General features: G+C 37.5%; 1 protein-coding gene and 1 pseudogene across 1 annotated transcript in view; one reads left to right on the top strand and one right to left on the bottom strand.

Moving 5' to 3' along the window:
• LOC106148781 overlaps positions 1 to 4,909 on the bottom strand; it is a 9,954-nt pseudogene extending 5,045 nt beyond the window's left edge.
• The window catches only part of Gpr158 (G protein-coupled receptor 158), a 412,097-nt gene that overhangs the window by 136,908 nt on the left and 265,044 nt on the right, over positions 1 to 10,145 (top strand). The window lies entirely within an intron of this gene.

Genomic DNA, 10,145 nt, shown 5'->3' with positions numbered 1-10,145 from the left:
GAAGTATTTTGTTTCTCCATCAATTTTGAAAGATAGTTTTGCAGGGTACATCAGTCTGGATTGAAGGCTGTTTTCCTTTAGAGCTTTAAATACTTCACTCCAAGCTCTGCTTGACTTCAGGATTTGTGTTGAGAAATCAGCTGTGATTGTGATGGGCTTTCTTTATAGGTGATTTGTTTCTTTTCCCTAACAGCTTTTAATATTCTATTCTTGTGTTGAATTTCTGGAATCTTGACTATGGTATGCCTGGGTGTAGATACTTTTGATTATGGTCAGTTGGAGTTCTATATGCCTCATCTAACTGTATGTCAAATTCTTTTTCTCTACTGGGGAAGTTTTCTGCCATATGTCTATGAACAGCTTTTTAATGTCATTTGTGCTATCTTCTGCTTCTTATTGACTCTAATTAATCTTATGTTCTTCTTCGTGGCCTCATCTTGTGGCTGTTGTATTGAGTTCTCATAGTCTCTTGCTGTTCTTAAGAAATCTTTCTTTTCATAGTCACTAGTTACAAGCCTGTCTTCTATATCTGAGATCCTGTTCTCACAATGATTTAATCTGTTATGAATACTTTTAATAGAATTTTTATCCTCCTGGATATCTGATTGAATCTGCCTTATGGAGTCTATTTCTTTCCTATGCTGAGCATTCATTGTTTTGTAATGTTTTCATCTCATCTATTTTCTTGTCCATTTCTGCTTTACAATCACTAAGCATGTTTTCCATTGTGGACACCATCTCTGCGGTTATCTGAGAGACTATTTCTGATTTGATTTTTTCCTAGAGCCTCATTCAGTTGCTTTGCTGTTATCACTTCAGAGAGGCCAGGTGGGTGTTTTTTGAATTGTCCCACCTCATTGTGGCCTGGGTTTGCCTTTGGTGATGTTTGGGATTGCAACTTATTTAAGTGTCTCCTCATTTTCACTTCTTTCTTTTTTTTAGTTTAATTCTGGCAATGATGTTTATAACAACTGTTTAGAATAATTACATCACTTTTGGCTATAGTGATATTAATAATAACATAAAAACACAGCCTAGAAAATGACAAACTGAAGTAACCATTAATTTGCCAACTTTAACCATATGAACTAGATTTGTGGTTATATAACAAATCCTAAGACAAACCAGAAAATTGTATGCAGTATATACTCCTTAGGAGGTCAATTTTGCCTTCAAGGGTTAAAATTTAAAATGGGTTAGGGAGAAAATAGGGAAATGGAAGAGAAGGAAGATATTAAAAGGCTGGAGGACAAAGGGAAATCACGCTAACTTGGGGAGGCTGGTGTAGAAATTTGGAGGGAGAGGAAGAAGAGATAAAAAGATGAACTGAACAGAACCACAACCACAAGGAGTCTGGACACCACGTTCGCACTTATATAAACACAAGTTCAGTCAATGAAAGAGAGAAAGAGAAAGAAAAAGAAAGAAAAAAGAAAAACTACAAAAATAAAGAAGAGTGAGAGAAAACAAGAACAAACAAATCAAGACCCAAGCAACAACAACAAATAATTCCACTTCCAGGTTTGTTTCTGTTGTCACTGGTAAATAATAATTGATTTATCCCCAAAAGCCAATGAACCTGCAACCTCTGGTGACTTGCAGTGGTCAGTGCACCTTCTGGGGGCCTGAGCCCAGCTAGGAGCCACTAGATGGAGCCAGAAGCCACTCTGAGTTCTGAGCTGTAGGGGTCTCTCTCCGAGCGGGTCCCTGACAGTTGCTTTCTTGTGCATGACACCTGAGCTCTCCTCACTCACTGGCCTCTGGTGCAATCCTTCATGGCAGTGGTGTAGCCTTTCACATTCACATCCCTGCCACTGCTGTCTCTCTCTATGGAGGTCTCTGTGGTCACCAGCACTCGCTGTGTGTTGGCAGATTTGTACTGCTCCGTTTGCACAATGTTTCTCATCCCAGGGAGAAGGCTTCTTGGGTATCTCGTTCTTCTGCATTGAAGTCTCTCTCTTCACTCCACGAGCTTCAATTTGTGCCTCAGGTCCTTTCTGGGTCTGGGGCAACTCACCTCCCTTTTTCTTCACTGCCTCACATTGTTATATTCCAGTGTTTGGATGTCAGAACTCAGAGGGATTCTTTCTCTGTTGATAAGCACTCTGCCAGCTTGCTGCTGCTCTCCTGACAACTTCTTGCAACTGGGGGATAGATAGGCACTTCTGTGTGGGCCAGACCTTAAGACATACCATATATTCTTAAATAAATTTTTTTACCAGTTTATTATGAGTTGTGTAAAGTAAGAATGTCTGGTAGAGCTTCATATGTACTTCTTAGGCTTAGTAGACAAGAATGATTTTAATTAGTCCCTCAATGTTTGTATGTGAATGAACCCTTTTGGAATGAATGAAAGTAGAAACAAAACAAAAATCCCCAAAGATGAACAGTTTTTTCCTAAACTGTTTTAATCCCTAGGTAACCCCTGTGCAGAAAAGAAATAGGAATGTGGAAGTAGAAGAAACTTCAAGGGAAAGAAGAAGGACAGAGAGGATGGGAGGGAGAGAGAGGTTTTATTGGATGAGGATGGATCCAATAGCAGAATAAAACTAATTGAGTACATAAGGTTTTGTCTCAATGAAGCTCTACTATGCAGGACAAAGTAAAAACATCTTGACCTCATTAATTGCTAATTATAGACTGAAACTAATGTAGTGGCTTAGTGACCCTCGAGTTTATTTCATTCAAGTGTGAATTCTTCCCTTATTTCAACCATTTGTATACTATCAACATATGCTTTATGTAATAACTACATATGCAGTTATATGATAACTACATTTCTGCCATTCTTCCTTTTTTTTGTGACAACATCTCACTATGTAGTTCAGGCTGGCCATAAGTTCACTATGTAGCCCAGAGTGGCCTCTAACTCAGAGCAATCCTCCTGCCTCAGCCTTCTGTGTGCTAGGATTACTGGTATGCACCACTATGCCTGGCTTTGTTCCTGCCATTTAAATCCCTTCAAAACATGTTGTGAAAATTTGGGGAAAAGGATAGGTATCTGTGAATTGAAGAGTTGACAAGAAGAGAAACTGTCTAGAAATAGTGTTTTATAATAAAATTTTTCATCTGATAAAAGCTATATCATGTATCTTAGATCTGTATCTCTGAAATAAGATGATCTGATTAGCTATCCTTTTAGGATTCTTCTAGTATTAAAAGTCTAGTTCTTAAACCAGTTCTCAATCCTAATTATTCATTAGAAATGAAATAGAAAATGTCAGCTTCTGGCTCTCACCCTCACAAATACTGATTTAATTGATCAATTCCTCAAATTTTATGTAAATTAGTATTTCCCAAAATAGAACTTTCTCAAGATAAAAGGGATAGACTAAGTTAAAGTGAATCTTAGTAGGAAAAGCATACCCAGGATTGTTAAAGAGCTTGTGAGTGAACCTTTGTTTGCCTTGAAGTATGCTCTGGCTTAGGTAAATCATTCTATATATTGGGATTACGAAGGATTTGTATAAATTAAATGGTATGGAAAGCAAAATGTTCAGATTTTCAAAAAGGAAAAGTGGTTGAACTCTGTATAGTTCTCTATGATACTCTCTATGTATCAATATTGCAAACTTTTCTCATTGTCTGTATAACCCACCACCAATTTCAAGACACATTGAATTTTCCCTTTTCATTTGGTTTCTTTGGGATGTGAGATAACTACTAATCTGATTCTTCCATCATAGGTTTGATTGTTCTATAATTTTATATGGATGAAATCACACAATGCATTTTCTTTTATGTTTGGCTGCTTTTGTCCCTACAGTTCATCTGTTTGTGGTATTTATCAACAAACAGTTTCTTCCTTTTTACTGTTGAGTAAAACTTAGATCCACTTTCCATTGGAAAACCCAGGATGTTTTGTACATCGCTCTAGTTTGGCAAGATTTGGGCTTTAAAGTTGCACTTTAGGGGCTGGGGATTTAGCTCAGCAGCACAGTGCCTGCCTGGCAAGCTCAAGCTCATGAGTTTGATCCCCGGTACCGGGGGCGGGGGGGGAAGTTGCACCTTAAACTTGCCATGTAGATCTTGTTACAGGCCTTGTTTTAGACTTTAGAATATACACAACTCTTGGAAAAGGTCAGCAACCCTTTTCTAAAATATCCATGTCGTAAAATATTTTGAAATATGTGAGCCACATTATTTGTCTATCATATAATTGTCTTATTTTAAAAAACTCTTTAAACATGTAGAAACAATTCTGAGCCTGTTAAGCATACAGAACAAAATAAAAAATCCAAATTAAAACAAAACAGAGTGTAGGCTTATGTGGTCCACAGGCTGTAATTTTCCAATTCCTGCTCTAGTTCCATGCTGTCCCATAGAACTTCCTACGATGATGTGAGTATGAGAGCTGCCTACTATGGTACCCAGAAGTCATATTTACTTATTAAGAAAGAACTCCAGAATTCATGTTACATACTGTTTGAAGTGGAAACTACAATCAGATGATACCAAAATAGATTCTGAACAAATTATGCAGGCTACTATGATTTATTTCTCAGTTCCTAATCTGGAGGATGAATAAAATGCAATAACCACAATATGTGGCCTTCAACAAAGTATTTCCTGATGCTTCATGTTGGCATAAGAAATTAGATTTGAGGGCAGTTAAGGATTCTTAATTAGTAAATGCTTATGGTAATCATATCAAAGCATTGATACTATGAATACTAATTCATGGTGTGTTAACTGCTGTGCTATCCAGTAGGTAAATGCTAGCCACATGTAGCTATATAAATTTAAATCTTAATTAATTAAAATTAAATTAAAATTTCTATTCTTCATCTGCACTCACCACATTGCACTCACTCATGGCTATGATAGCTTGTGGCTGCTGTGTGGGAAGGTGCAGGTGTAAAGCATTTCTAGTACAACTGCTCCAGGGAGGTTTCCAGGAGCATGTCATCCTTCACCTTGTCACGCCCAACATTTTTATCATGATTTAAATAAGTAAACCCAGATAAAGAAAATTTCATTATCAAACTTGTAGATAAGGCAGGTGTATAAAAGAAAAATAAATAGGTGAAAATGACTAAATCAGTTTCCTGAAAGATCTTGATAGCATCTTTGTCCTAGCAGTATTCCACACAGTTAATAAACTAAGATGTGTTCAATGAATATTGCCAGTTTTAGCTCATAAGTTTCCTAGCTAATCCCTTCTTTGTGAGTCAAAATGCATCTCAACATATTAAGGCATCTAAGAAATCCTGGATTAAGGCAATATTAACTGAGAGATGGATTAGATTTAACAAGGTAAAATTTACTACAAATAAAAGGGAAAAGCTGTCTTTTTTGAGTCTCCATATTATTTACACAAGTGTAAGAATGACTGAGATCTGGCCTGGAGCAGCATGCACATAAAGGACTTAGGGTCACACTAGTTACAGACCTGGCTCAGTCAGTAACACAAGTTCCTGCCCCTGCCCATGCAAGAAGCTCTTGTGATTTAGGCTATTCTGATGTTTATGGAGGAAGGGTTATGTTCGTTAAGCCTGTTGTCAATGATATGTTGAAACTTTCTAAACAATTTCATTATTATCTTTTATAAATAGGAAGTTTGTAAGTTTTCATTAAAAGATAGGATGTGACCCATTTTTCCCCCCAAATCTAACTGGGGGAGCTTAGGTTTGGAAATAGCTGGCTTTAGATCTCAGATGCAGTTTACTATAGGTCCATCACCTTAGGCAGTGTCCTCAGCTTCCTCAACTATAAATGCTATCTTTGGATATCTAAATTTAAGATTGCTGAAGGGGTTATGTGAGATATAAATGTTTCTTATATAAAACATAGAAAAACAGAACGGAAAATTGAAGAAAGGCAAGAGGTTTCAAACCTTGATTAACACAGCATTTCATATTTCCGGCTCCAGTATACAAAGGCCCTAGAAGTTCAACTCTGAGCTCTACCACTCTTACATTGAGCTTGCTGCACAACCCCTCTTTGCTCTCCGTTCTAATTTGTAAAAGGCTAATAATAGAACTTATTTCATGGGCTATTATGAAGGTCTATTTCTATCTTTCTACATATTCTTTTTTAAAAGATTGCTTTGAGAAAAGAGCCTCCAGGGCCCTGTTTGAGAACATCTGCTCAGGCCATTGATTCCCAGAATTCATTTCACAGTGCTCAGACATCCAAGTGCTCAGAGGCTTCTGTGGCCATGATCCACGAGGGCCAAGTTACTGATCAAACTGGTGGCAGACCTTGGTGTCATCCACATTGTGCTGCTTGTATGGGTATGTAGAGAGCAATAGTTGTAGGGTCAGGGAGGCTTCCACTCAGATTTCAGGAAGCCTGAGAGGGTAGACAGTGTGCCCCTCAGAAGGCAGTGCATAAAACTGTGAGCGTGAAGCTCAAAGTTCCGGGGAAATCCCAGAGCTTGGTCTTTTCAGTTTGCATTTTTACTAGTATTGTGGTTTTCTGAGCTCTTGCCAGAATCTCCCATTAAGCTTAGCTTATACCATTCTAGGGATTCTCTAGCAGGTATCTCCAAACCTTTTGAAACAACTACCATTAGCCAGTTCCAAAGCTTCTTAAACTCAGAACATGTGTATTCACAGTGACTCTGCTCTTGTATCAAAATCTGTCTTAGTCACTTTTCTCATCACTGGGACAACATATCTGACACACACTTGCAATTTATAGGAAGAGAGGAGCTGGGAATGGTGATGCACATCTGTAATCCCAGCATTTGATAGGCTGAGGCAGCAGGATCATTGTGAGTTTGAGGACAGCCTGGGGTATGTAGTGAACTCAAATGCACCCTCTACTACACTCTGAGACCCTGTCTCAAAAATAAAATAAAGGAGGAGAGCTTTATTTTGGTTATAGCCTCTGTCTCCAAGGCAGAAGCAGCAGGATGGAATGCCTCTGGCAGAGGAAACCTCCTCAGGTCAAGGAAGCCAGGAATCAAAGAGAGAAAGAAGGAGCCAGGGAGGAAGATGCATCTTCCAGGTCGTGTCCCCAGTGAGCTGCCTCTTCTGATCAGGCCCCACTTCCCTACTGTATGCTCAGTCATGAACTCGCCAGCATTTGAATCTACTAGATCCACCTATTCTCCAAAGTTCTAGTTCTTAGTGCATGAGACTCTGGGGGAACATCCCAGATCCAAACTATAAAAATCAGCTTAAGAAAAGTGGATCTGAGTTATTATAGGTGACTTTAAAAATAGTGTTAAAGTTTAATGTGTTGTCAGTTTGAAATGCCTCTTTAGAGAACTCATCCTTCTCTAATCCTATAATTACCACACCAAATTCAGTTTTTACAAGCAGACAGGTGTCATCTTCCAACTCATTTCTTTATTCTCTGTTTTTCTCCAGTCTTGACAATCTTTTATATCCCTACCCTTCCCCTAAAATGCCATTTTCATTAAATTACTTCACTGATCAAGGATATATAATAAACTCCCTATTGTTTACTCTGTTAATCACTTTTGTTTTCTTGATTTCTTTTAAAATCATCCCTAATTTGGCTATGCTGGGCTTCTTCACCATAAGTTTTTACTTAACATTATGTATCTTTTACTCAATATTCTTCCACTTGTCACTTGATATTCCTCCTGTTACTCATTATTTCGTAAATACTTCCAATGGCATTGTAAATACAACCGTGAACGTGTTAGACCTGGCCCCTGTTGCCAAAACACATAGGACCTGACAGAAAACACAAATATTAATAGAAAAATTAACAAAAAGTACAGTGACATCATTTAGCCTTTCCCCACATTTTTATAGTGCACGTGTGCATTTATTTGCACACATACACATGAGTGCGCGCGCACACACACACACACACACACACCTTTGCCTTGTGTTTATATCTTTATATATACTGATTCTGTTACCTGGGATTACTTTCTTCCTTTCCTGCGTCTGCAAATATGCTACAAGAGTTTTAGAACAATGTTACTTGGTTTATCCTTGATTAAAGTTATGTTGGTCTGAAAGCACTACAGTGTTTGTAAAACAAGATTTTGAAAGACCATTTAATATGGACTTAGTTTTACTTTCAAAAGGCTGAATTTTAAGACTTTAATCAAATCAAAATAGAAATGCTCAATACAGCCAGTTCTCATCCAATAGCCCATTCAAGTACTTTGCATCATATTTTATTTATGAAAGAAACACTCAGGCACATGACAAAATTTTTCTTACTGCCTTCTTTGGAGAGTTTTCAAATATGTACTTTGGAAGGGTACCAGTTGGAGTTCAACAAAAAAGATTTTATTGTTCCTGAAATTTCATGTTGACATCCTAGAAACCTTTTTATTATTTGAAAAAGATGGCAATATTTTAATAAAAACTGTGAGGAATTTGTATCTAATCCAGGATGGTTTATATCAGAGAGATCATGATAATGAGTTGGAATAACATTTTTTTACTGAGGTCTTTGGAATGATACCCATGGCCTTTGAGATGGTGGTTACCCATCGTTCTTCCAAAGGAAGCCAACAACCAGTACCATCTAAGCTTACTACTGAAATATGTAATGTGAAACAAATCTCCTCTCTTCCTCCTTTTCTTCTTCTTTCTATATCTCTTTCTTTTTCTTTCTTCCTCTGTCTGTCTGTGTCTCTGCTTATGTTTCCCCACCTTGCTACTTCTTATCTTGGTCATCGGTCAGCCTGTAAGCTCTGGGTCTTGTAGTAGTTCCTGGATCTTTTCATTTTCTTTGAGTATTATTAACTGTATCGTCTTTCTCTCCCATCCAGACAAATCTACTGGATTATATGCACTATATTCTTATGAGTATCCTCAGCCTTCTTGCCCACTCACTGATATCCCTTCTACCAATCATATAATTGAAATTCTCACCTTCTACATTTTGGATGTTTCATGCTGCCAGAGAAAATGATCTAATATATCAATGTAAATTTAGGAATTCTAATCTCAGAAGTGTCCTCACCACCATGCATTCAGTTTTCACCCATTTCAAATTTCTTCCTCCCTTCTCAAAGGATTAACCTCACTTCCCTTTCCTCACTGGCAGGATCTTCTGTCATGTCCTCCCAAATTTCAGTCATTTATACTTATATAAAACGCTTGTCATTGTTACCCTGGACTTTGCCTAGTCCTTACTCTATTAGATATTATCTATCTTTTAACTTATTGTTTTCCACTGCTTCTCTATTCAACATGGAAATATACCCAGTTCTAAAATGAACCAATCATCATTCCTTCCCCTCAAGTTCTGTTCTATTTTCCTGTCTCTTTTTCATTTCACTTGGGTGACTTGAATACTTCGCGGTGTTTTCCCCTTCTTTAATTACTCAATCACTGACCCAAATTGGAAAGTCATTGCCAATTCCATGGACTCTATAATGCTGTTCTCTCTTTCATTTTGGGTATTAGTACACATGGTCTCTGACTTACGTTTTATCTTAAATAATTTTTCTACTTTGTGATGTGTTAAAACAATATGATTCAGCAGAGATTATGTTTCAAATTTGCAAGTTTGGTTTATTCCTCAGCTGTGACACATGGCAGGGTAGTCTTGTAAAGGTAAACAGGGGCAGAGAGCTGCAAGCTGCAGTCATCCATGTAATTATGAGAATAAACAACTGAGACTCTTCAGTGTCCACATTTCTAGGCTGTAATGCTCTCGGTTCAGGATATCAAATGCATTTTCATGACTTGCAGTATTTCTACCTTATAAATGGATGTACCAGCATTTAACACCATCACATGATAAGGAGAATCTGTACTTTCATTTCATGTTTTCTTTTCCTTAGCCAGATTAGAGCCTTATCAATTTCATTAATGTTTTCAAAGAACCATCTTTTGGTTTTATTGATTTTTTCTGTTTTTTTTTTATTTAAAAAAATTTCATTGTTTTTTCATTTACTATTTATTCTGCCTATTTTTTATTTAATTTGCTCAATATGTGTTCTCCCTCTGTCTGTCTCTCTCTCTCTCACATGCATGCGCGAGCGTGCACACACACACACACACACACACACACACACACACACACTCCTCTTTTTTCTTGCCCTGCAATGTGCCATCCTCTCAATACAGCTAACTTTGCACTTAGCAGTACACTCAGAAAATGATTCTCTATCGGTTCTTAAACATCTTTATAGCTGTATAATGCCTCACTGCCTGGCTGTTCCAGCAAAATGTACTTTGTATGCATTGGCATTTATG

This window comes from Chinchilla lanigera, unplaced genomic scaffold (assembly GCF_000276665.1).
Source record: "Chinchilla lanigera isolate Chin_1 unplaced genomic scaffold, ChiLan1.0 scaffold00028, whole genome shotgun sequence".
NCBI lineage: Eukaryota > Metazoa > Chordata > Mammalia > Rodentia > Chinchillidae > Chinchilla > Chinchilla lanigera.
The sequence above is the reverse complement of the archived record's forward strand: the minus strand, read 5'-3'. Positions and strand labels throughout refer to the sequence as shown.